At 37.2% G+C, this 26,283-nt stretch overlaps 1 protein-coding gene across 1 annotated transcript in view; it reads right to left on the reverse strand.

Annotated features, from left to right (window-relative positions):
* LOC134542320 (lachesin) overlaps positions 1-26,283 on the reverse strand; it is a 588,254-nt gene that overhangs the window by 17,834 nt on the left and 544,137 nt on the right. The gene's annotated exons all lie outside the window — the stretch shown is intronic.

The following is a 26,283-nucleotide window of genomic DNA, read 5'->3' on the forward strand; positions in this document are numbered from 1 at the left end:
CAAAAAGTTAATTTGCTTGTAGGTTATAGCCCCGACCGAGGCGAAAGGCCTACTGACGCTGCCCTGAAGTTGGTTACTGCAGTGTTGACCGAAACGTCCGTTAAACCTTTCGCCTATAACGTGGTAAGAACACACCTGCCAAGCTTCTTCAGACAATAGCAACAAATATTGTGATCTTTATTTATGTGCCAACACATTCAAAACTTGACGCAAAAAATGAATACACACTTTTTACGTGTACCTGCATGTATATAAATACTTTTTCGTTGTTTATGCGTCAGTCTATAGCCTTACCACGGAATTTCAGATCGAAATATCTCATTAGCACGATCAGCCATTCAGGTTACTTTTTTCTTGGTCGGTTTGTGAGATTTTGTCTCACAATATACGAACATTAAAAAAAAAACTAAAATTATATCACAATATAAAATGTTTCAAATGTAATAAAATTACTTGTATATGAAGATGCTTATGATAAAGTAATGTCACAATTTAAAATAACTATATATATTTTTACATTTATTGTAACGGTTAAATTCCCTTTGCGAAAGAGAAAGCTGCACAGCCAATTACAAAAGTATATAAAATTTAAATGATTTTGTTTGCCGAAACGGAAAATAATAAAATAAAATAAAGTAATTATTCTCTCTGAAAACATTATTTTCCCTGCCTCTTCCTAATAATAAGTATATTTCATTTACAAATCTTTAATTAAAACTAAATTCTTTTAATCTTTACTTCAACGAATGCTAGAGTAAATGAACCACTTTTACAAAAGATAATCGGGTTTGAAATAAACATATCACACAATTATTTTGGCCAAGAGCCAGGATTCAGAAATATATATATATATATATTTAAACAGTATCATTTACTCATTTCTAAAACGGTATACATGAAGAAAATATATTTATCTGTGGTCACTCGGTAACATTTATCGGAGGTTATTGAAATGGTGCAAACAAAAATTTAACATAGATTTGCAGCATGAAATTGTAAAACAAATACTTAAAATTTTAACTAAAAAAGTTATTATTAAAAAATTTTCATTTTCATTTTGTTGTGATAATGCAGTGAACACTTGGCTTGGCAAGCGTGTGCACCAGTCGTACTGAGATTTGCCATTCATCGATCCACAACTAAGTGCATTTTCAGGAGGGGCCCGGGTCAGGGAGAGACCTAGATGCGTCTCAGGCCGAATCCTGTAGAGACATAGTCATGCTGGTATTAGCCATAAACGTTTACCGAAGTCTCCCTCCCAATTGCTTTACATTTAGGCGCAACACATTATTTAATTGTTATGAAAACTCTTTATTATTTTTAATGCACCGGACTGGTACTATGCCAAACACAACGAACGTTTGACGAGCGCGATTAAAAAAATCCAGGACTCCAAACTGATGGTGAAACATTTCTATAATAGCACCTTTAAATAAAAGAAAAATACAAAAAAATATATTTTGTAAATGTTCTACGAGTAAATATATTTTAATTAGGAAAACAAATACGGGTATTCAAAGGTAACATTAAAAAAATTGGTTGTCTGTAAAGTCGGTTTACGGACGATAGTTTAACGTGACAACGTCATAAAAAAACATTGATGAAATGATTGCATTCTTTATGAATAAAATTTAATCTTTTTTATTTTAATAATAAAAGAATAAATACTTGCAATTATACTAGTAATCAGATTTGTAAAATGCAAGAAAAATTAACCTTTATTGCCGAAATTGTTGTTGTAATAAGCAATGAAAATCACATTAACTTTTCACTTCACTTTATAAACAGTCGAGTGGAAGAGAGATAGATGCGGCGCAAGCGTACAATGAGCGTAATGGGACACAGCGTAACGGAACAATGTGCGTAACGGGACACTTTTTCGTGCGTGCAGCCGGCGTTCATCGATTTATTAGACGTTGTCACGTCAAAAAAAAACTTATTATAACTTAGCTCTGAACGTGAATGACATTCTGATGTCGGTACAGACGAATCGTGAGCGCATCGTAAGCCGCCTGCAACCAGACCTCAAGCAGGGCCTTACGCACCAGTTCGGGACTTGTGCTTCGCACGCGCGCCGATGGATGGCACTGCTTACTTGCGGCGAGCTGAAGGAACACAGCTGCGTTACCCGGCGGGTTACTCGTGTGTGGTTCGCGGACGACGACGGCCGGACGACTCGGCCTCGCGAGTGCGCGGTCAAATGGGGCGGCGCGAGGCCGCTGATGGGAGACTCTCGCCCCTGTTCCGTCGTGGGAGGTTGCCAGATTTCTGTGAGTCCAAATTATGAATATATGTATAAGGTTAAAAACTGTTTCCTGTTTGTTGATTCGGCACGACGTAACCAGTCTAGTTTAGCTGTTGGAGCATTAAAGTTCCGATGGAGCTATATATATTTTTTTATATGTAAAATTTTAGCTTTCTGTATAAGGCATTTTGTAGGAAAAATTTCGTGAATGCGGAAATGATGAACCATGGTGCTGCCCTCTGTGACGAAAACTCACAAAGCCGAATGGAAACTGTATAGTATTGTTATGACTGGTGAGCGACGCGTGTCAGGTACTATAGGGACCACGAAAGTAGCGAGCTGCGTCCTATAGTTCCGACAACAAACATTGCTCGGCACGGATCGGCAGAACGAAGCGGTGGTGGGGGAACTCGCACGGAACTCGTCACGGCCCGGCTGTATATTAGGCGTTCTGAAAATATGCAGCGCAGTAATGAAAGCGCGACATTTAATTGTGTACCTGTGAAAACGTAAAAAAATAGGAATAATTGCATGTTTTTACATTGAACACATGTAAATAGAAACCAATAATTCTAATATTATGTGATTGTAAAGAAAATTTGACTTAAGTTTTGGAAACTCACCACAGTGAAGGCAGTGTTGGTTTGATCCACAGCTCACGTAAAACAAGAGTGTGGAAAAATGGCACCTCTCAGTCATACGAAACCAGGCGATAGGGAAACATTAAAGTATTACCAGATATCGATAAGTATAAGAATAAATACCAGCTCTTACAAAAGGCTGAGTCAAACACGATGTAGCACTGTCAGTATCGCTATTTTAACACTGTTGTCCGTTACACTGTTACGTTAATGAAAGTAATTCATCATCATCACCACTGTTATCATGTAAACTTATTAAGAACTGATCCATTGCCAAGTCTATTATGCAATCTCTCTTCCAATATTCATCTTATAATTTGCCAACATGATTACAGTAGCCTACTCAGTCATCCTTTGGTATGGAATTAACTGCGTCTAGTGTGTGCGTCTGAAGTGCTTGCGCGGAAAACTCTCTCATGGTATTACCTCCTCTAATGCACCTTTTCATCTTTGCCCACGCTAATTCAGTAGCATTTAACTTATAGGTACATGTATGTTGGGAGTCAAATGTCACGATGTCCTACTTTTTTAAAAGTTGATCAACCCGAAATATTTTCTACTTTGATTTGTGTTTTTTTTCTACTAGTTCCATCAACGTACATTTCAGTAATTTTTATCACACTATACACTTCTGCATTTTAGCCATGTAATCATTTCTTTTCTTTTTTTTTTGTACTGTATTTCGAAGGAGGCTTATCGTCTTGTTTGAAGTGATATGGAGTATTGTCCATTACTACAGCAAAAGATGGCGGTAAGTTTGGTAGAACACTTTCGGCCAGCCATTTTTCCAAATTAGTAGTATTTAATTTCCCGTGATTATCTCCGACTGTCGTATCTGACACGTACATTAATAATCCCCCTGGGAGAAATAATCTACATATTGAACCAACATGAACCAATAATAACATCTTTGTTGCATTTTCTTTAGTTACTCGTGTTACATAATATTTTGCGTTGCCATCATTTCTGGAATGTGAGATTAGTATCCAACCACGACTCATCAAGGCAAAACACTTCCTTACTTCCGTACTTACAGTCTATTACGAGTGGAGTACTTGGAGCGCCACGCCACTATATCAGCTCGTTCGTTCAACAAACGTCGCCTGTCTTCGCACCGTTTACAGACGAAGCCCATTCTTCGCAATAATCTCTTGAGCGATTAGGTGTTCCACTTCCAACCTATGTTTTCCTTTAATACGGGAATCAGTTTGCGTACTGTTGGGACATTTGGAGCGCAATTTGTATTGTTTAGAACATATTTTTATGGGCAATTAATATAAAAATTGTGAGCGCACTAAAATAAAATGCAACACGTATGTTTACATAAACTAAATTTAAGGATGAAAAATAATTTTAGTGTCATACGTTTTGCATCGGTTTCAGCGACTTGTTACTTTGGTAAAACTTTTGTGCACAACTTTAAACCTCATGTGCAAACAATTAGCGCACTACACAACGTAATAAATTTTGTACTGGCGTTTGGAAATAATTTTTGAAAGATAAATTGTTATTCGTGTCAGTCAACTCTTTTGGTGAGTTAATAGATTGAATATGTTCAAATATTGACACAAAAACCAGACCACTTTAAAATTATTATATATATAGTCTAATACACACACAGTAGAATTGATGGTAGTGGAAATAGTACTTTTTTTCTGTATTTGATTTATTAGCTTGATATTTTAGAAACGATCCAGTATGTCGCAGTTAATGGCGAGTAAACCTGTTTAGTATCATTAACACTGCGCAATGAAACTTTTACTAACCGCAACAACCATTGTGGTTACGCATTTTGAGAATTATTACCCGCAAGGATAATTCTGCAGAGTATGGAAACATGGAAATAATAACTAAAGAGAAATTTTGCTTTTTTAAGCTACATTGCTAATACATATCACATATTGATTATTTAAAACATGTTTTATAAAGTAGCTAACCCAATCAACATTTTTACTTTAGTTATGATTTGACTTATTAACCATAAGCCGCTACTAAGCCTGTTTTGAACTATCATTTACTCTGTATGGATTTTTTACTTAAATGGTACTCTTACATTAAATTGATGTTATAATAACACAAGTGCTACTAAATATTGTATTTGTATTAGTATAATTACTTCCCGCTACACATAATGTAATAGCGTTATTTTCTATTTTTATAATATATAGCCTTCTCTTGCAATTAAAACTCTATGGGACTCCGCGTGTTAAACTTATAGCCTTTGTTTACCTCAAAAAATGTTTTTTTAGATTTTTTTCGGTCCATAAAATTTGGAGCACAGAAATTAAGGAAGGGTAGGAGGTATGAATATTTACTAATTGACACTTTTAGTAATTTTATAATATTGGAAATTAAAGCTTCCCATTCACGTTTAAAATTTGCCATTTACACGTAGGCAAAAAATACCTTATTGCTTATCCTGTTGTTTTTAAAAATAAATAATTATTAAAATAAAGAAAGGTATTTGTTGCGTTTGTGGTGCAAAACTGTGGATTTACCAAGATATATTTTATTTGTATGTATAAATCTTTTTGGAATACAGCTTCGGGACAATTATTACATGTAACTTAACCATTTGTATTTTAACGTAAAATTTTAAAATAAAGTAAGCCGTTATAGTGTTTGTGATGAAAACTGTACCATAACGAACATTTTTTAAATCATGTACTATAAAACTTTGATTTAAATTGGATACGCTAATAGGAACAAAAATAGTGAGAAATTAGGGTAAAAGACTCGTGAATATATCTTATTAAGATGGAATGAACTTTCTCGCATAAAACTCAATCATTAATACAATTATATTTCAATTGTGAGCTCTTGTGAATAGTTACGCAGTTTTAATTACTCTTAAAAAATCTTTTTCGATACAGCTAAAAGGCGATGTTAGATTTCGATGTACCTATTTCTTCTGGAAATGTTTTGGAAACTTCAGACTTTTGGAACCTTTTAAGAACATAATGTATATAAAATTCTATATGTTCTCCAATATTTAAAAAGGACCTATTAATATTTCCTTATATTTTATGCAGCGAAAATTTTTTTAACTCAAAGCAGCCAGAATTTAATAGTTTAGAACGAATTTAATATTATGTTTCCTAAGGTATTTATGCATTTTTTGACCTTCAAACAGATTGTTCATCCCTTTCATTACAACGTGGCATTAAAGTTTTTTTTCTTTGGACCAAGAGTAGTATATGAATGACGGTCCTGCGCCTGGCGCCGGCGCGTGGATTGATGATTGTCGACCGCCATCTTGGATTGTGACGTCACGGCGACCATCTTGGATGGATGTGACCTTGACCTTTGACCTTGACCTTTGACCTTGACCTGGAATTTGACCTGCAAAAATCGACAAAAATGACCAAAATTGGGCAAAATGTGCCCAAAAATCGCCAAAATTTCAATTTTTTTGAAAAAAATTTCCGCCAAAAAATCTCAAATAATTCCACAGTTCAAAAATTAGGATTTCGAAAATCCTCAAAAGTCGCTTTGCCCTAGAAAAAACGAAAACTCCTAAAAGCTGCTTAAAACTCCTAAGAGCTAGCCGCTTATAAGCCGCCGACCTTGAAAATAAGGATGTCATGGCAGCCATATTGGATGATGTCGTCACCGATGCATTTTTCGTTACGGCCGACATCTTTAACTTTTTTATTTATTATCTGATTTTAATGAAAAAAAATTTAAAAATTATAAAAAATCCATTTAATAAATTTATAATATATTTTTTATAAAAAACTAACATTAACGACACGGAGCTCGGAGTCCTCGGTTCGAACCCGGTGAGGGCAAAAAAAAAATGGCGACAGACTCCTTCCTTAATGGTGGCTGCTGACAGACTGACTCCCACCACTTTTCTTAAAGCAGATATATCGTCACCTAGTATGATGTCATGTCCGCCATCTTGTCTTCGTCTGCTGGTAGCCATCATCATCTTGTTATCGTCGGCGAGAGTGCGCTGACGCCATGTTAGTTTAATTCTTATCCGCTAGAGTGCAGTAATCATTTATTATTGCTGTGTCACCCGCCATCTTGTCATTTGGCCGCCATCTTGGAATCGTGTAATTATTTAGCTAGAAATTCGGGAAAAATTCCAAAATTCATTAAATAAATTTATAATCTATATACTGATTGATTAGGTCGACTAAGGTACTTGGTACGATCTAGGACGATGCAAAAAAAATATAACATCAATTTAACATAATAGTAACAGGTTCGAGGAATTAAACACCACAAGTTCTTTTACAAACATAATATTTATTACATAATTTCTATTCTACTACAGGATCATTTGCGAAAGCCAGCAATCTTATAATCATTTAGTTCTGCAGTGGTGTGAAATGACTAATTCTTAGCTCCAATCGGTTTATACTAGACAGAGTCCAGCCAGAACCTTTACAGACATAGTCCACCTCTTCTTGACAGAGTTTCTGGATACCGTTTTTAACAGTTTGCTTCACATCGTTAGAACTGTAAATTACTGCAGCCGATGTCTTGAATGCACACTTTTTCACTTTGTCATCTAACGGATATGGCTTTCCATATAGACAGTCCAACCACAAGTTATATTTTAATGGTCCGTTTGTTGCTACGTCATCAGTAAGCTGATTGATTATGTCCTGTCTGATATCATCAAGAAAAGTACAAATATCCTTCGACTCACCGAACGTATTTAGATAATAGTAGTCTTTCAACGTTCCACGAAATACAGTCTGCGCCAAGTAGAAGCCATTATCGTTCACTTGTAATGCTCCGAACACAGTCTTAGGTTTAGGTCCATGTTCAGTCGTCATAGCAATCGGTTGCTGCGCATCTGTTTTTTTGATTGTACGCTCACGAGCCTTCAATCTAAAGCGAGGAGTCGAAATGTCTGCAGGTAGTTCAGCAGTAGGCACACGGACTTCACCTTTACATATTTTCGCATGTCGTCGCAAACTATCAATTCGAGTAAACCATTCATGACAATCATCACATCGAAACTTTATACGAGAAGGATTCTTTTTGCATTTGCTCCGCTCATGTCTTCGTGCATCATGGGAAAATGTGAACGACATATCACAGTAGCTGCAAGGATACCGTGCCGATGTAGACGAACCTTTCAGACCCGATCCAGATATGGACGTTGCAACAGTAGTACCATTTCCAGGCATACTCTTATGAACATCGACGCATCGCTGTTGCACCGAAACCTTTACTTTCTGCCGCACAGCAGGACCTTTACATGTCTTCATGTGCGTTTTCATATTATCTTTTCTGGCAAACTGCTTATGACATTTCTCACAAACAAACATTTTATGATATAGGTTCTTGGCACATTCTCTATTCTCATGTCGTCGAGCATTGCTGTTGTTTGAGAAAATCTTGTCGCAGTAACAGCACCGATGTTCGTTAGTTGTTGTCGATTCGGCATCCATTGAAGTCTCCATCGATGGCGAACCAGCGTTCGCCGAGTTTTCCTGCACAGCCAGCACTACCGGGATTAAAGTCTCTTCTGCTGGCGGTACCACGTCTGTTGAAATCTCCTCCAGTGTTGTCGACGTGGTTGTCAACGGAATCTGCTCCTTCTCCGTCGTAGCTGTCGTCAAGGTCCCCGTAGACGATGGTACAACCTCCATCGAGTTCGACGTTAAAGTCGGTAAAGATGCCATCGAGTTCGCAAGAACAGGTAATTACGTGATTAATGCACCAGAAGAAATAAACTAGGTGATCCTTACACCGCCGACGTCAGTAACAAACTGAGCGCCCTGCTGTCTAGGACTTGCTTATATACATGCACCGTATGGAATAATACGCTAGTCAAATCAAGAAACATCTACAATAATAATTTCTGGCTTGTACAAGAACTCTATCTTTGCTCAACAATGATAAGTTTACAAGCTAGCAGAAACTGTTTATGCATTTTTATTTTTTTTATTTTTTTATTAATTTATTTTTATTTTTAAATATTTTTTCTTGTAATTTTATGATATCAAAGAAAACATGTGGTGGTTTTCTCTGTGTGCTTCCGATTAATCTGGTCAGTATTATGATGGTTTTCTCCTTGTGCTTCCGATTATTATTGTTAATATTATGGTGGTTTTCTCAGTGTGCTCCTGATTATTCTTGACAATATTTTGATGGTTTTTCCCGTGTTCTTGCAATCATTCCTGTGGTTCCTTCAAGTGTTTCTGACTATTCTGAGAAACCGCTCTCTGCATGGATTTTTTTTTTGTTCTAATGAGACATGTCATTTTATTTGGAGTAACATTTAATTCGATAATTTCTGCTACTAAATCAAAACTTGCAATATTTTTATCAGGTGGAATTAACAAATATCATTACTCAGTCAAATTAATATTACGCCATGAGACATCTGTGGAGCACCAACATGCAAGACGAACTACCTTTTCCTTGGAGTCTAGCGAAGCCATCCTTCTTTTGCGATCGTTAGTGAGCATCCCGCATCCCGCATAAAATAACTAAATATTATTTACCTGCAAGCAGCATGTGGCGACATCTGTTGTTGAAAAGCAGAACTACATACATAAAGTACTTTTGCATGAGATATATTAATTCTCGCTGATGAAATATGAAAAAATTTCTATTTAAGTATTGAATCCAATTTAAAACACTCAATTGGTATCTGGTATTAGTCTCAGTAACTAATATGAATTCCGATTTGGGATCTGACGCTGTATCGAAAGAACATAGGTGTAAGTTTTGCAGTAAAGAGTTTATCTTGAGAAAGAATATAAGACAACACGAGAAGAATGACTGTGTTAAAAATCCCCTGCGCAATATAATAAGTTGTGTTCGATGTAGCAAGTCGTTTACGAGGAGAGAGAGCCTAAAAAGACATGGCAGAACTTGTAGCGCCAAGCCTGCGTACAAGCTAGAGGACAACGATGAATCTACTAGCCTAAGGAAGAGTGATCTGCATTACGACAATAATTTTCTTGGTTCTTCCGATCTCGACAAAGAACTTAAATTGAAGAAGGTTAATGATTTACGGAAGAATGAAGACAATGGAAGAATCCTTAACGTGAAAAGTGAGAATATATTCCAGCCGAATTCAAGTAGATCTTTCCTACTTTGTAAAAATGATGGACTCCTAAAAAGGAAGCATGAAGACGATGAAGACACTTCAACATCATCAACATCGAATTATTACGGTAAATTGGGTGAAGACGATTCCTTCTACGGTGATTGTAACAGTGACTCTGAGGCTGTTGACAAAGACATAGACTATGATGAAGCACCTAAAGCTGCCAAGATCGAAGAATGTGGCGGTGTCCTGAGACCGAAACGATGGAAACGACGTGATATATTAAATAAATCTGATCAAGCTTGTGATGATCACCGTCTCAAACATGAAAGTTACCCTGCGGTTGGTGGTAAAACGGAAGACACCAGAGATCATAATATTTATTATAAAGGTGCAAGGAATATGGTTGTAGAAGAGAATGATTACACATCATGGAAAGATCCAAACATATTGGTTGACCGGCTAAGACTTCTACATGGTTCGCTTTGTGCAGGAAACTATTCGTGCATCAAAGAAATAGCCTTCATAATCAAGGAACTGAGGAATGCTGGCTACATACAATAATGACTTGTTTTACTTGCATTTGTATAATGTAAAGCAATAAAATAAATAATTTAAATTATAAGAATGTAATGTTTTTATTTCTTGTATTATGATTTCTTACTAAGACTTAGATCTCGTAACTTGTGCTTCCTTTTTGCCTTTTTTAGTTGATGGAGCTTCCAAATGTGCTTCCTTATTCGATGATGCATCCAAAATGTGCTGCCTTTTCGTTGGCGGTGCTTCCAAATGTGCTGCCTTTTCGTTGTCGGTGCTTCCAAATGTGCTGCCTTTTCGTTGTCGGTGCTTCCAAATGTGCTGCCTTTTCGTTGTCGGTGCTTCCAAATGTGTTGCCTTTACGTTGACGGTGCTTCCAAATGTGCTGCCTTTTCGTTGTCGGTGCTTCCAAATGTGCTGCCTTTTCGTTGTCGGTGCTTCCAAATGTGCTGCCTTTTCATTGTCGGTGCTTCCAAATGTGCTGCCTTTACGTTGTCGGTGCTTCCAAATGTGCTGCCTTTACGTTGTCAGTGCTTTCAAATGTGCTGCCTTTACGTTGTCGGTGCTTCCAAATGTGCTGCCTTTTCGTTGTCGGTACTTCCAAATGTGCTGCCTTTTCGTTGTCGGTGCTTCCAAATGTGCTGCCTTTTCGTTGTCGGTGCTTCCAAATGTGCTTCCTTTTCGTTGTCGTTGCTGCCTTTTTGTTGTCGGTGCTTCCAAATGTACTTCCTTTTCGATGCCGGTGCTGCCTTTTCGTTGTCGGTGCTTTCAAATGTGCTGCCTTTTCGTTGTCGGTACTTCCATATGTGCTGCCTTTTCGTTGTCGGTGCTTCCAAATGTGCTTCCTTTTCGATGCCGGTGCTGCCTTTTCTTTGTCGGTGCTTCCGAATGTGCTTCCTTTTCGTTGGCGGTGCTGCCTTTTCTTTGTCGGTGCTTCCAAATGTGCTGCCTTTTCGTTGGCGGTGCTGCCTTTTCTTTGTCGGTGCTTCCAAATGTGCTGCCTTTTCGTTGTCGGTGCTTCTAAATGTGCTGCCTTTTCGATGCCGGTGCTGTCTTTTCGTTGTCGGTGCTTCCAAATGTGCTTCCTTTTCGTTTTCGGTGCTGCCTTTTCGTTGTCGGTGCTTCCAAATGTGCTTCCTTTTGGTTGATGGTGCTTCCTTTTCGTTGTCGGTGCTTCCTTTTGGTTTTCCTTTTTTGAAGGTGCTTCCTTTTCGTTGTCGGTGCTTCCTTTTTTTGTTGATGGTGCTTCTATTTTTTTATGTTGTTTTGACTAGTATTTTAGTAAATTGATCTTGATTTGACTATCGTATTATTCCATACGGTGCATGTATATAAGCGAGTCCTAGACAGCAGGATGCTTAGTTTGTTACTGACGTCGGTGTTGTAAGGATCGCCGAGTTTGTTTCTTCTGGTGCATAAGTCGCGTAATTACCTGTTCTTGCGAACTCGATGGCATCTTTACCGACTTTAACGCCGAACTCGATGGAGGTTGTACCATCGTCTACGGGAACCATGACGTCAGCGTCGACGATGGTGGAGCAGATCCTGTTGGCAACGTCGATGTCAACACTGGAGGAGACTTTAACAGACGTGGTACCGCCAGCAGAAGATAGCTTAATGACTACTGAGCTGGATGTGCAGGAAACCACGACGATCGACGATACGACCTCAATGAAGACTTCAATGGATGCCGAATCGACAACAACTAACGAACATCGGTGCTGTTACTGCGACAAGATTTTCTCAAACAACAGCAATGCTCGGCGGCACGAGAGGAGCGAATGTGCCAAGAACCTATATCGTAAAATGTTTGTTTGTGAGAAATGTCATAAGCAGTTTGCCAGAAAAGATAATATGAAAACGCACATAAAGGCATGCAAAGGTCCTGCTGTGCGGCAGAAAGTAAAGGTTTCGGCGCAACAACGATGTATTGATGTTCATAAGAGAATGCCTGGAAATGGTGCAACTGCGGCAACGTCAGTATCTGGATCGGGTCTGAAAGGTTCGTGTTCATTACCACGGTATCCTTGCAGCTACTGTGATACGTCGTTCGCATTTGCTAATGATGCACGAAGACATGAGCGGAGCAAATGCACGAAGAATCCATCTCGCATGAAGTTTCGATGTGATGAGTGTCATGAATGGTTTACTCGAATTGATAATTTGCGACGACATGCGAAAAACTGTAAAGGTGAAGTCCGTGTGCCTACTGCTGAACTACCTGCAGAAATTTTGACTCCTCGGTTTAGGTTGAAGGCTCGTGAGCGTACAAGCAAGAAAACCGATGTGCAGCAACCGATTGGTATGACGTCTGAACAGGAAAATAAACCTAAGACTGTGTTCGGCGCATTACAAGTGAACGATAATGGCTTCTACTTGGCGCAGTCTGCATTTCGTGGAACATTGAAGGACTACTATTATTTAAATACGTTAGGTGAGTCGAAAGACATTTGTAATTTTCTTGATGATATCAGAGAGGACATAATCAATCAGCTTACTGATGATGTAGCAACAAACGGACCTTTGAAATATAACTTGTGGTTGGACTGTATATATGGAAAGCCAAATCCGTTCGATGACAAAGTGAAGAAGTGTGCATTCAAGACATCGGCTGCAGTAATTTACAGTTCTAACGATGTGAAGCAAACTGTTAAAAACGGTATCCAGAAACTCTGTCAAGAAGAGGTGGACTATGTCTGTAAAGGTTCTGGCTGGACTCTGTCTAGTATAAACCGATTGGAGCTAAGAATTAGTCATTTCACACCGCTGCGGAACTAAATGATTATAAGATTGCTGGCTTTCGCAAATGATCCTGTAGTAGAATAGAAATTATGTAATAAATATTATGTTTGTAAAAGAACTTGTGGTGTTTAATTTCTCTAACCTGTTACTATTATGTTAAATTGATGTTATATTTAATTTTTTTGCATCGTCCTAGATCGTACCAAGGACCTTAGTCGACCTAATCGATCAGTATATAGATTACAAATTTATTTAATGAATTTTGGAATTTTTCCCGAATTTCTAGCTAAATAATTATGGATTTTCAAGATGGCGGCCAAATGACAATATGTCGGGTGTCACAGCAATAATAAATGATTACTGTACTCTAGCGGATAAGAATTAAACTAACATGGCGTCAGCGCACTCTCGCCGACGATACACTGATGATGGCTTCCAGCAGACGAGGACAAGATGGCGGACATGACGTCATACTACCTGACGATATATATATGCTTTGAAAAAAAAGTGGAGGGAGTCAGTATGCCTGCAGCCACCGCGGGGGAAGGATCGGTCGCCATTTTAATTTTTTGGCACTCGTCGGGTTTGAACCGAGGACTCCGAGCTCCGTGTTGTAAATGTTTGTTTTTTATATATTTTATTAAAAATTTTATTATTAAAGTTTTTTTATAATTTTTAAATTTTTTTCATTAAAATCGAATAATAAATTTAAAGATGGCGGCCGTAACAGAAATTGCAACGGTGACGTCATAATTCAAAATGGCCGATAACACAATGCCGGAATGTTCTAGAACACAATGACGTCATCCAAAATGGCGGATCCAAGATGGCCGCCGTGATCTACTTGTCCCGTTACGTTATGTCCCGTTACGCTGTGTCCCGTTACGCTTATCCAAGATGGCTGCCGTGACGTCACAATCCAAGATGGCCGCCGTGACGTCAGAATCAAATATGGCGGTCGGCACCACAGCACCACAGCATGAAGCCTGATCTCGGAGCCCCATTTACATACTACTAACATTAAAAATAGAAGGACCATCAACATCAACAAAAAGGAAGCACATTCTGGAAGCACAATAAAAAAAAGGCAGCACATTTGGAAGCACCGACAACGAAAAGGCAGCACATTTGGAAGCACCGACATCTAAAAGACAGCACCGCCATCGAAAAGGCAGCTCATTTTGGAAGCACCGACAACGAAAAGGCAGCACCGTCATCGTAAAGGCACGTACCGCAAGTCCGGGTCATGTCAATATCAGACATATAGACCATGAACACAGTACACACAGGAAACGGATCGTACACACAGTACACACAGGAAACGAAACGTACACACAGTACACACAGGAAACTGAACGTACACACAGTACACACAGGTAACGGAACGTACACACAGTACACACAGGAAACGGAACGTACACACAGTACACACAGAAAACGGAACGTACACACAGTACACACAGAAAACGGAACGTACACACAGTACACACAGAAAACGGAACGTACACACAGTACACACAGAAAACGGAACGTACACACAGTACACACAGGAAACTGAACGTACACACAGTACACACAGAAAACGGAACGTACACACAGGACACACAGGAAACGGAACGTACACACAGTACACACAGAAAACGGAACGTACACACAGTACACACAGTACACACAGGAAACGGAACGTACACACAGTACACACAGGAAACGGAACGTACACACAGTACACACAGGAAACGTAATGATCACACATACAGTAGCGGAAACACACACAGGCTTAGTTGGAAATCAGAATACAAGAAATAAAAACATTAGATTTTTACTTTTAATATTTTATTACTTCTCAACATTACACAAATACAAGTAAAAGAAGCCATTATTGTATGTAGCCAGCTTTCCTCAGTTCTTTGAGTATGAAGGATATTTCTTTGATGCACGGATAGTTTCCTGCACAAAGCGAGCCATGTAGAAGTCTTAGCCGGTCAACCAATATGTTTGGATCTTTCCATGATGTATAATCAATCTCTTCTACCACCATCTTACTTGCTTGTTTATTATAAATATTTTTAATATCACAATCGTCCCAGTGATCATAATAAGCATTATCAGATTTATTTATTATAACACGACGTTTCCATCGTTTCGGTCTCAGGACATCGTCACATTCTTTGATCTTGTCAGCTCTAGGTGCTTCATCACAGTCTATGCCTTTGTCAACAGCCTCAGAGTCACTGTAACAATCACTGTAGAAGACATCCTCTTCACCCAGATTACCGTATGAATTCGCTATCGATGATGTCGAAGTGTCTTCATCGTCTTCATGCTTCCTTTTTAGGAGTCCATCATTTTTACAAAGAATGGAGGATCTACTGAATATAGGCTTGAATGTATTCTCACTTTTCACGGTGTTGATACTTCCATTAGTTTCAGTCTTCCTGAAGCCATTAGCATCCTTCAATTTATGTTCTTCCTCACGATCGGGTGAGCTAATACCATCACGCTCAGGACAAGGAAAATTATTGTCATAATGCAGATCACTCTTCTTTAGTCTAGTGGATCCATCGGTGTTCTCTATGCCGTAAGTAGTCTTGACTTTACATGTTCTACCATGTCTTTTTAAGCTGTCAATTCGTGTTAACAACCTGCTACAACGATTACAGCTTAACATGTTGCGTAGTGGGTTTCTAGCACAATCATTCTTCTCATGACGTCTAGCATTCCTTCTCATGACAAAATCCTTGCCACAGTATCTACAGCGGCTTCCTTCCGATTCAGCTATAGATAACAAACCATGATCCATGGTAGCTTCTGTGACTAATGTTAGATAAAAACTGTCAGTTTTCTCCAATTGGAACCATTTCTTAAATAGAGTTTTTGAAATATTTCATCAGCGAGAGTTAAGTTATCTAATGCAAAGCAAATTGATGCAAGTAGTTCTGGCTGTCGTCAACAGATGGCGCCACGTGTTGATTGCAGGTAAATAATATATATTTCATTAATGTGGGATGCGGAACGCTCACTATCGATCGCAAAGGGAGGTTGGCTTCGATAGTATCCAAGGAGAAAAATGTTCGTCCTTCTTGCTAGTGCTTCTCAGATTTCTCACGGTCCGCCATCTTGGATTACGACGTCACGGCGACCTTCTTGGATGGGTGTGACCTTGACCTTTGACCGAAACTGCAGGAATGATCGCAAGCACACGGATTAACCATAAAAATATTGATAATTATAATCAGGAGCACACGGAGAAAACCATCATAAAATTGGCAAGAATAATCAGGAGCACACGGAGAAAACCGCCACAAGTTTTCTTTGATATCATTTAAATACAAAAAAAACGAAAAAAAATTAAAACATTCTGGCTTGTACTAGAACTCTATCTTTGCTCAACAATGAGAAGTTCACAAGCTAGCAAAAAGTTTGCATTTTTTTTCGTTTTTTTTCTGTCAGCAGCCACCATTAAGGAAGGAGTCTGTCGCCATTTTTATTTTTTTTTGCCCTCACCGGGTTCGAACCGAGGACTCCGAGCTCCGTGTCGTTAATGTTTGTTTTTTATAAAAAATTTATTATAAATTTATTAAATGGATTTTTTATAATTTTTAAATTTTTTTTCATTAAAATCAGATAATAAATAAAAAAGTTAAAGATGTCGGCCGTAACGAAAAATGCATCGGTGACGACATCATCCAATATGGCTGCCATGACATCCTTATTTTCAAGGTCGGCGGCTTATAAGCGGCTAGCTCTTAGGAGTTTTAAGCCGCTTTTAGGAGTTTTCGTTTTTTCTAGGGCAAAGCGACTTTTGAGGATTTTCGAAATCCTAATTTTTGAACTGTGGAATTATTTGAGATTTTTTGGCGAAAATTTTTTTCAAAAAAATTGAAATTTTGGCGATTTTTGGGCACATTTTGCCCAATTTTGGTCATTTTTGTCGATTTTTGCAGGTCAAATTCCAGGTCAAGGTCAAAGGTCAAGGTCAAAGGTCAAGGTCACATCCATCCAAGATGGTCGCCGTGACGTCACAATCCAAGATGGCGGTCGACAATCATCAATCCACGCGCCGGCGCCAGGCGCAGGACCGTCATTCATATACTACTACCAAGGTTTAGGATTATATCAAGATGATTTAAATTACATTCAAACGAGTTTGATACTATGAAAGTTTTATATTTTAATGTCATAATCGCTTTTGAGAGTAATAGTTTGTTTCATCAAAAAAATTTGCACTAAAATGTTTTTGATATTGTTTAGGATTTTTACCATAAATTAAAACGTATTTGATAGTATACCTTCTAAAAAGTAATGATATTTTTGTTTTGTTTTACAACTCTTGTTATTTACACTCCTTAAAGTAATGGTTGGTTACACAAAAATTTACATTAGACAATATTTAGAAAGTCAATCAAAAATAAGAAAGGATTGGGTCTTGGTAGGGAAGTTATATAGTTTTTTATTTCTACCCCAGGTTTTTTCAACCCTTTGAATAATAAAGTTGCTTGGCTTCTGGGTTGTAGCCGCGTCTATGGCGAATATATCACCGAAGTTTCGGTCGACATTGAAGTTGCCATCATCAAGGTAGAGTTATCTACTGAGGTTATTACAATTTCTCCTGTCTTTTTAATACTCTCGTCTGAGAGGGGAATGTTTCCCGATTGGCTGCAGCTGTGAGCCAATCCCAGCTTTCCTTTCATCTGGTTGGCCTGTTGGTTGGGTTAATCGGAGCTGGGCTTAAGTGATTGGCTGGGGGTGCTGGAAAATCTGTGGCCTCTTCTCTTCTGATTGTCTGGGCTGTTTGGCCAACCAGGGGTGATCTGTATTTTGTTAGATGCAGAGCTATGTTTTGAGGTTTTCCGAAGAGTGGATCTCATATTCTGCTTAATTTGTAGCTATCTTCTCTATTTATGTTTGCTGGGTGTTTTAATAGTTCTACTGTTTCTCGAATGCATGTTTTCTTGTATTAACGGATTTTGTGGAATTGGTCGAAATCAATGCTGTGTCTGGTTTCTATAAAAAGTTCTGCTATAGCTGGTTTTGTTATAGCTGGTCGTAAGTTTTCATGTTTATAGCCGCCGCTAATATGGTCTTTAACCCTTGTGATTATTAATCTGCCAGTTTGTTCCATATGTACCTTGCCACATGAGCATGGAATTTTGTACACACCAGCTAGGTTTTCGGCTGAAGTTTATCTTTCACAGATATCAGAGACCCCTCAACCTTGCTTATAGGTTTGAGAATTAAATGAATTTCATGCATCCTAATATTTCTTGCCACTTGGTCTGAAATTCCATTTAAATAATGAATGAAGGCTATATTAGGAAGATGGTCCTTTTTTTTTGCTGTTGAGGTGTCTGTAGTTTTTAAATCATTAACCTGTATTCATATTTATTCTACTACAGGTACAGAATTAAATTGATTTGGTCATGGGACAGTACGTAGAGACATTGTAATATCTAGGTGCGTGGTTGTTCTATGTATATACGTCACATTAAAAATGTTGAATTTCCACAACAATTATTAAGTTTATATTATTGAATAAAGTTAGGCGTGCTGTCATTATTAGTGTTTGTACATATGGGCTTTTAAGAATAATTTAATCAACAACAAATTTTTGTGAAGTCCATCGTCAAAGAGCTAACTGATATGCTTATAATAGCAATTTAAGTATCTAATAGACCAATTGCATGACAAAGTTAGAGGTAGGGCCCTAAATAGTCTTGAGAATTCTAGGGTAAATATAATTTTCTGAAGTGGAGACTATTTAATGGGAAAAATCTTAAAATGGTATGTTTTACAATTATAATTCTTTGACTAGCCCACAAACCCCAACCTAGCAAAACTGGTCAAAAAATAATTTTACAGTATTTTAAATGTGTTAACCTATCCTAAGGAACTGTCAAACTGTCAAACCGTTAAATTTATGTGCAGGATATATATTTGAAAATCACAATGCTTCATTTACAAAACAACAACTGCGATTTATTAAAAGCAAGAAACACATATTTTAATTTTTTTTCGCATGTTTCGTGATTATAGACTTCTTCCTGTGTGAATTTGACGTAGTTTGCTTTCAGTCTATGATACGTGATTTTTAACAACCAAAACGTAAAACATAAAGGTAGTACTTATTTCTTTGAACACGGCTTAAAACGTCACGTAAGGTTACAAATTTACGTGGAACATGCAGCAGGATGTAAATGTTTTATTATTTTAGTGTGGAAAACTTCAAACGTTCTCGTTCTTAACTTGTCCATGCACTCTTTCAGTAGCAACGTAAAAATGATATAAAAACGCATATTTATTTGGAAGACATGGCATACGCACAAAACATTCAGCTTAAATCGTTGAGGACTTCATGATTTTTAATACCTTTCCGCAGCAATTGAAAAATCTCTCACAGAAGTGAGCAACTTTTTTTTCTTTGCACGCGTTCTTATATACCTACAATAGCCATAGCTTAGAAATAAACAAACATTGATTCCATCCTGGAAACAGAAGTGAATAATGGTTGCATTAAAATTCTCTGGTTAATGATATTATACCGTTTTTTCTTCAATAAGATATTATAGCGTTTTGTCGCAATCAGATATATAAGCGTTTTTTTAATCAATAAACGTGTGTATAACAATTCGTGGTGGCTATACCGTTTAGAAGACTTTTAATTATCTTTAACAATGGTGTTGTCATCACTATTATTATACAAATACTACGCTGTCCTCGCGTGATAGAATTTTAACTTAAATTTTTTTTTTTGGGGGGGGGGGGGTTTAAAACTTTAAAATTTAAATTTTGTGAATTTTTTCGTTGGTTGCCGATCAATATCTACCTCCTGATAATATTTTGAGTTTAAATCTCATATTTAAGTGGGTTTGAATTAGTATAGTTGTGTAAATAGTCAGTCAGTTAGTGTTTATATTTAATAACTATTTCACATATTACAAGAAACTCAAATGTTCATATTTTTACTGTACACAATTTCAGTGAATAAATTTGTTATATATTATAAAAAAGATAAACGTAGGCATACTAAACTCTTCCAAACACTTCAATAACTTTTTATTGATAAGTTCTCTTTTATGACACATTTTTATTCTTCAAAATATTGCAAGCAACTTACAGCAACGTCTATAAAGAGACGTATGAATTTTCAAAACGCAAACGTAAGTTCAGTATTCAAATTGCCTAGAATTAGTCATTCTCTTCGAAAAAAAACATATTTTCTGTTTAGTACAGTGGTTTTTGTTTATTATTTTGAATAATACGAACGTAAAAGTATTTTTTGCTCTCGTATATTATTTGGGAGTCACATCTGTTTCGAGAGAAAAGAAGGTACGGAGTGTACCGTAGCCGCGAACAACGGAAATGTGATTTCCACACGCCTACGTTGTCTAGAGCACGCGAAGGAAGATCGACTCTGTTCAACGACGACGGTAAGAAACTGTTCTTTGAGAGGGGAGGGTTGGGAGGAAAATCTGACGGGGGGAAAAAAAGTAGTTTCTTTTTTTCAATAAGCAATTTATTCTTTTCCCTCCTGCATGTCGACTGTGCCCTGAGAACCCGCCTCTGAAGTATTCTCATATCTGCAGTAACCTTCCACCGAGCGAAGCGCACTGCGCATGTGCGGATAGAGAGCCGGCTTCACACGGAAAGAAGAGGGGGAGGGAGAGGGAAGGAAGGAACGTCGAAAACTACGTACATTATCATAGGAATGTTTCCACGGAGGGAGGAAAAAGAAGGGAGGGGGGAGGTTTACGTGCGGCGAAACGGCGCGCTCGAGGCAAAAGGAACGAAGGTAAATATTGGAACGCCGGGAATTTCTTCCCTGCGCTGCCCGGGACACGCAGTTAGCAGGCTTGTCATAAAGAAGTTTCAAAAACAGCCCCTATCCACCCGCCGGGATTTATTATTATTTTTTAAAAATTTAACGTTTGTCTCATCGACACAAAGACATCACAAAAAAATAATGCAGCAGCAAAAATGAATATTATAGAGTAACCTAAAACCCTAGGAATTTGCCGGTAGTAATTTGTGGCGATCCAGGATGACTTAGGCGGGATTTGACCACGGGTTATCCCAAATGCCACACTCAGGTTATTTCTGAGGAAACTGAATGTTTTGTCCAAACTAAAATGTATATATGTCTATCTTTATCGGTGACAAAGTAATATTAATAGCCAATTTGCAACTTTATAATTGTTTAATGATTCTTGTTAGTTCTATATACATATAAGTATTAGACTTTTACCTAAAATAGCTTTGTTCATTTTTTTGTAAGAGTAGTTCCCAAATACAATGCAGGATGATATCTGACATAAGAAAACGTGATTTTGCGCAAAATATTTTTGGCATTTTAAAAATAAACATAGAGAATTTTGTTATTCGCAATATTATACCATGTTTTAAACTTTCCCGATATAGCTTTTACCAAACTGTTTGCTTTTAAAAGTCATTTTAACTGGGATGTACTTTTTTTTTATTTATTGAAGGGCAATATTTCTTTACAAAACCGCTTATCCTGACAATTGGGCAATCAAATTTGCTGCGAACTTTTGCGGTTGTTTTTCTTAATGTTTAAATGTAATAATTTTATTTATATGTACTTATTAAAGTTTTCTTGGATATTTAATACCATTTATGTTTTCCTTGTTTTTTTTTAATTCATCACTCGTTTAAATAGAAAGAGTCTACATGTAAAACCAGAAATACCTATGTTGAAAACTTTTTGATTAGTAACTTGCCTAAAAAAACCTCTGGAAATGCATTAAGAGTTTTGATTTTTTTTTTGTTTCCTGTCATGTATGTACGTGTTTGGATTTCCACTCTTTACACACATGACGACTAAACAGTTGTCACGCATGTTGCCTTTGTTCTCGCTTTGTGTGTGTTTGTTTGTTTTTTGGGCAAGGGGGGGGGGTGGGACCAGACAGGCAAGTGAAAGCAAGGGAGTAAACACCGAGAGATGACGGAACGCTCTCTGAATGGTCCCGTGCAAGTACTATTTAAGACCTGTTGCGTCGTTGGCGCGGCCGCAAGCAGACCACGTCAAGCGTCTGTCTGGCTGCAGCTTGTTCGCCAGCGGCCGCCGTTCGCTTGAAAAACACGCACATTCAGAACCACACTGTCAGATATCGCAATAAATTTTAATGACATTTAAATGCCGAGAATAAATGAAGATTTCTTCGTATTTTCAGATAACTGTATCCGCAGACAAACTACACCGTATTTTTACTTCAGAGCTCGGTTGTTCGTTATAAACAGGGTAAACTCACACGTAGAGACTTAAAGAGTGTTCTTTCCAATGGTCTTTTTTATAATTTTTTATTTTGTTTTTAATTTTTTCTGAGATTACTTTGTTTACTTCGAAAAACTTCTCATAGGGATATAAAGTACGGCCAGTTAGGTAATATTTACCTATATATATACACACTAAAGTTACAGAAAAATTAAAACTTTACAGAATATTGCATTTTTGGCTATAATTAATTGTTCACCTACATACGCCAAAGTTGATCACAGCACTGAAATATTTTAAAACAATTTTAAAACATGTTTTGAAAAATATAAAATCACACAATCACTTAAACCTTCTAATTTTGGATTTTTTTTTATCAAAAACTTACAAATAAGCCATACAATGTTTTTTTTTTTAGAGATTGAATAGAATTTTTTCATCAATTGCAAATAAATCATCTTTATTTATTACACCTACTGTTTTCAGGACTTCCGGATGAACACAGATTTGAATATTTTGTCCCCTTCAGGCACGTAAGCACACTTTAAGAACGTGGTAATGTCATTTAAAATAAAGAGCTTTCATAAAACTGGTATTAATTTACAGACCGAAAATTTTTAAATTAAGGTAACTCTCCCCCAAATAAAATTGTAATGCATTTTTTATAGATATTTATACAAATAATGGCATTCCTTTTGTTATTTATGAAATAGTAATTTTGGTTTAAAACATTTGAAAGTTTGAATTTAAAACGTTTTGTTAGTATTATTCAATTTTACAATCAGAATTTGAAAAGTTAATGAATGCATTTAGCTCATGCTTCATATTCACGTATCATCATTGTAGATTTTTTTAGTGCTTTGTGGTGGATTTAAATTCATCTTAACTATATTTCTTACTTTTATACAAAGACTTAGTGAGACAACTTAGCGCTACTAATATTCGCGACTAGATGACCTGGTGAACTTCGTAACACCTAAAATTGATTTGATTTTAACACTTCATAAGAGATATCAATACTAATCAACCTTCCAAATACAATTCATTCAGATCGATAATATTAACCGCATCGTGTACGGTTTGAGTTTCGTTTGGTTATTAAATGAAACTCGTTTGTAATTCAAATGAATTCAATGTCTTTTATTTACATGAAAGATAAATGCAGTTAAAATTCAATGAAAATTTTACTGGTAAACTAAGTTTTTCGTTTTGTTTTCCGGCGCGTAAATAAACAAATATGATGGCATCCCGACACGCGAACACGCGACATATAGTTAGTTGTCCACGCGCGAAACTCTGGAACTCCTAGTTTATTCCACAAACTTCCAGCGACTGGCCTTTGTTATTTGTTGATGGTCATCGTGAAGGCCAGACGCACGGGAAATTGCAGCCGTTTAAAGTCGAATGGCAAGTCCGTTGGAATCATCGGGATGCGAGGAATCAAAATATCCTCTCCTTTGTACTTTCCCTTGATAATCGTCGCCTCGATGACGTTGTTCATAAGCTTTTCAACAGCAAGTCTCGTTCCATTGCATAGTCGAAGTTATTGATGTTAGGCAAAATGAAAATGACTGAGCTTACTTTCAATTGAAATTATGAAGTGGTAATCCAGGCAATTCCAGTGACTTCGAAAATTATTTGGGATAGTTGGCTACCTCAAACTAGTTGATAACTGTGTCAACCGATTTGAAGGAAATCAACTGTCCCGGAATGAGATTTGGAATGGACGCGTTGAGATCATCAATATCTTTATTTTTCACCGCCAATATGGCTCGTTCGCCATATGCGCGTCGGTGCAAACGGTCATGTTCATTGGCCGTGCACGCTGGCGTCGTGTTTAACGTGCACGGACTCGTTGCATTTTGAACATATTCGCTTGTCGGTCATTTTCAGTCGATCTAGAATTCAATTCGGACATGCCAGTACAACTGTTTTCATTATCCGTCGCTCGCTGGTCATCAGTGCGGTTCGCACGTGAAGTAGCTCGCCGCGCATTTGACTGACGTCGACGGCCTGTGTCATACTCGTCCTCTCCTTGGCATTGTAATGAGCACTGTAAAAACTACACAAAATTGTTTTCACAGTCACTCAAATCTGTCTAACTTACCTTGAGAACTTTAAAATATTGAAATCCTCAAACCAATGCCTCGAGTCTCGCTAAAACACATTTGAATGAATTTGTGGTTATGTCTAAGCCTCTGTAAAGTCAATTTACCTTAACAGAATGGCTGATAAAAATGTTCGCAAAATGTAATTAAATTCGCTTTAACAAAATATTTTATCAAAATCCACTACTTTTTTTTTTTACAAAAAAAATTATGTAATAGATTACACACAACCACTCTGAATGAATAACAGTTATGTACAGCGCAGCTGTCAAACGATATGTCCGCCACGAACGCCATTTATTGAAGGTAATCCGAAGTGGCAATTCCCATACAAAATTACCAATTGCGATTTTTCCACCCATTTTTCGGCTTTTCCTTTGGGTTCTCGTGAAACAATCGTTAATTTCGTCCAAGAAATTGGAGGTATAGCGGTTTCACGGGGATTAGGCCTTTCTATCATGCATTTTGATACCGCTTGTAACAAATTTTCCAATCTAATTTTTTTTAGCCAACATGGCATAGGACTTAGGTGAGGCTACTTATTGAGTCATCACTTGTGAACTGGTGTGACTATCATGATAGTTGCAGTCGCCCGCGTGAAATAATAAGTTATATCCTCGCGGCACTTACATACTAGAGCCAGTTAGTAAATATTCTGTCGCAATAAGGTATTTAAGGACTGGGAGATATGATTTTTGCCTTAACATGTCAACATTTGGGATAAATAGTTAAAAAATATAAATATAGCAAAATTATGGAAAAATCCAGGATGGCGGAGCCTAACCCCGCTTAATTGTATCCAGTAGTTCACAGAAATGGCTGCAAAACCAAGATTTAATTTTTTATATTAGCTATAACTTACTGTACCCAGATTTGGTGTTAGAGTGAGTGTGAGCGTTTGCTGCAGGTGAAAGTACTTTTATGAATATACGAAATAGTTTTAGAAGATAATTTATTACTACTTTGTATTGGGTGATGAAATAAAAGAATGGTTCATGTCTTTCCAATGAAACTATTTTTGTATCTATGGGTCCTCTAATAATACTTGTACTGTAGCGCGTATATTACAGCTGCGTAACGGCCAGTTGCGAAAAAATTTTTGACGTGACAACGTCTAATAAATCGATGAACGCCGGCTGCCCGCACGAAAAAGTGTCCCGTTACGCACATTGTCCCGTTTCGCTGTATCGCGTTACGCTCATTTTATATTGCTCTTTGCTAACCTAAACCTCATAGCATTGCGACCGAGTCCGTGGCATAATTCTGTTTTCATGCATTTCAATGTAACATTTTCATCGCTCTTTGCTAACCCGTTCCTCCTAGCATTGCTGCAGAGTCCGTGGTGCAAATATATAATTTTTGACTACATCTTGGTGTTGGATAAGCCATTTTCCTTCACATCATCCTTGAAACACTCCCATTATTTTCCTATTTTTCCTATCATCGTCCTATACTTAAAAGAATAACACAGATTGGAAGAAGTTAAATAGCAAACATGCATAAAAGTTATAGTTAAAATAATCTCTTAGTTAAAGCAATAAACATAGTCTATTTGAATTAATGAGTGCAAATAAAAGTATATTTATCAATTAAATTGTAGATTTCATTTCACTCCTTGTTTGTATCTGTACAAAATAGTGATAAATCAATAAAAATGATTAAATTTTATTCATAAAAGTATGCAATCAATTCATAAATGTTTTGTTATGACGTCACTTTAAACTATCGTCCGTAAACCGACTTTACATACAACCGAC

This window comes from Bacillus rossius (genome assembly GCF_032445375.1).
Source record: "Bacillus rossius redtenbacheri isolate Brsri chromosome 4 unlocalized genomic scaffold, Brsri_v3 Brsri_v3_scf4_2, whole genome shotgun sequence".
Classification (NCBI taxonomy): Eukaryota; Metazoa; Arthropoda; class Insecta; order Phasmatodea; family Bacillidae; genus Bacillus; species Bacillus rossius.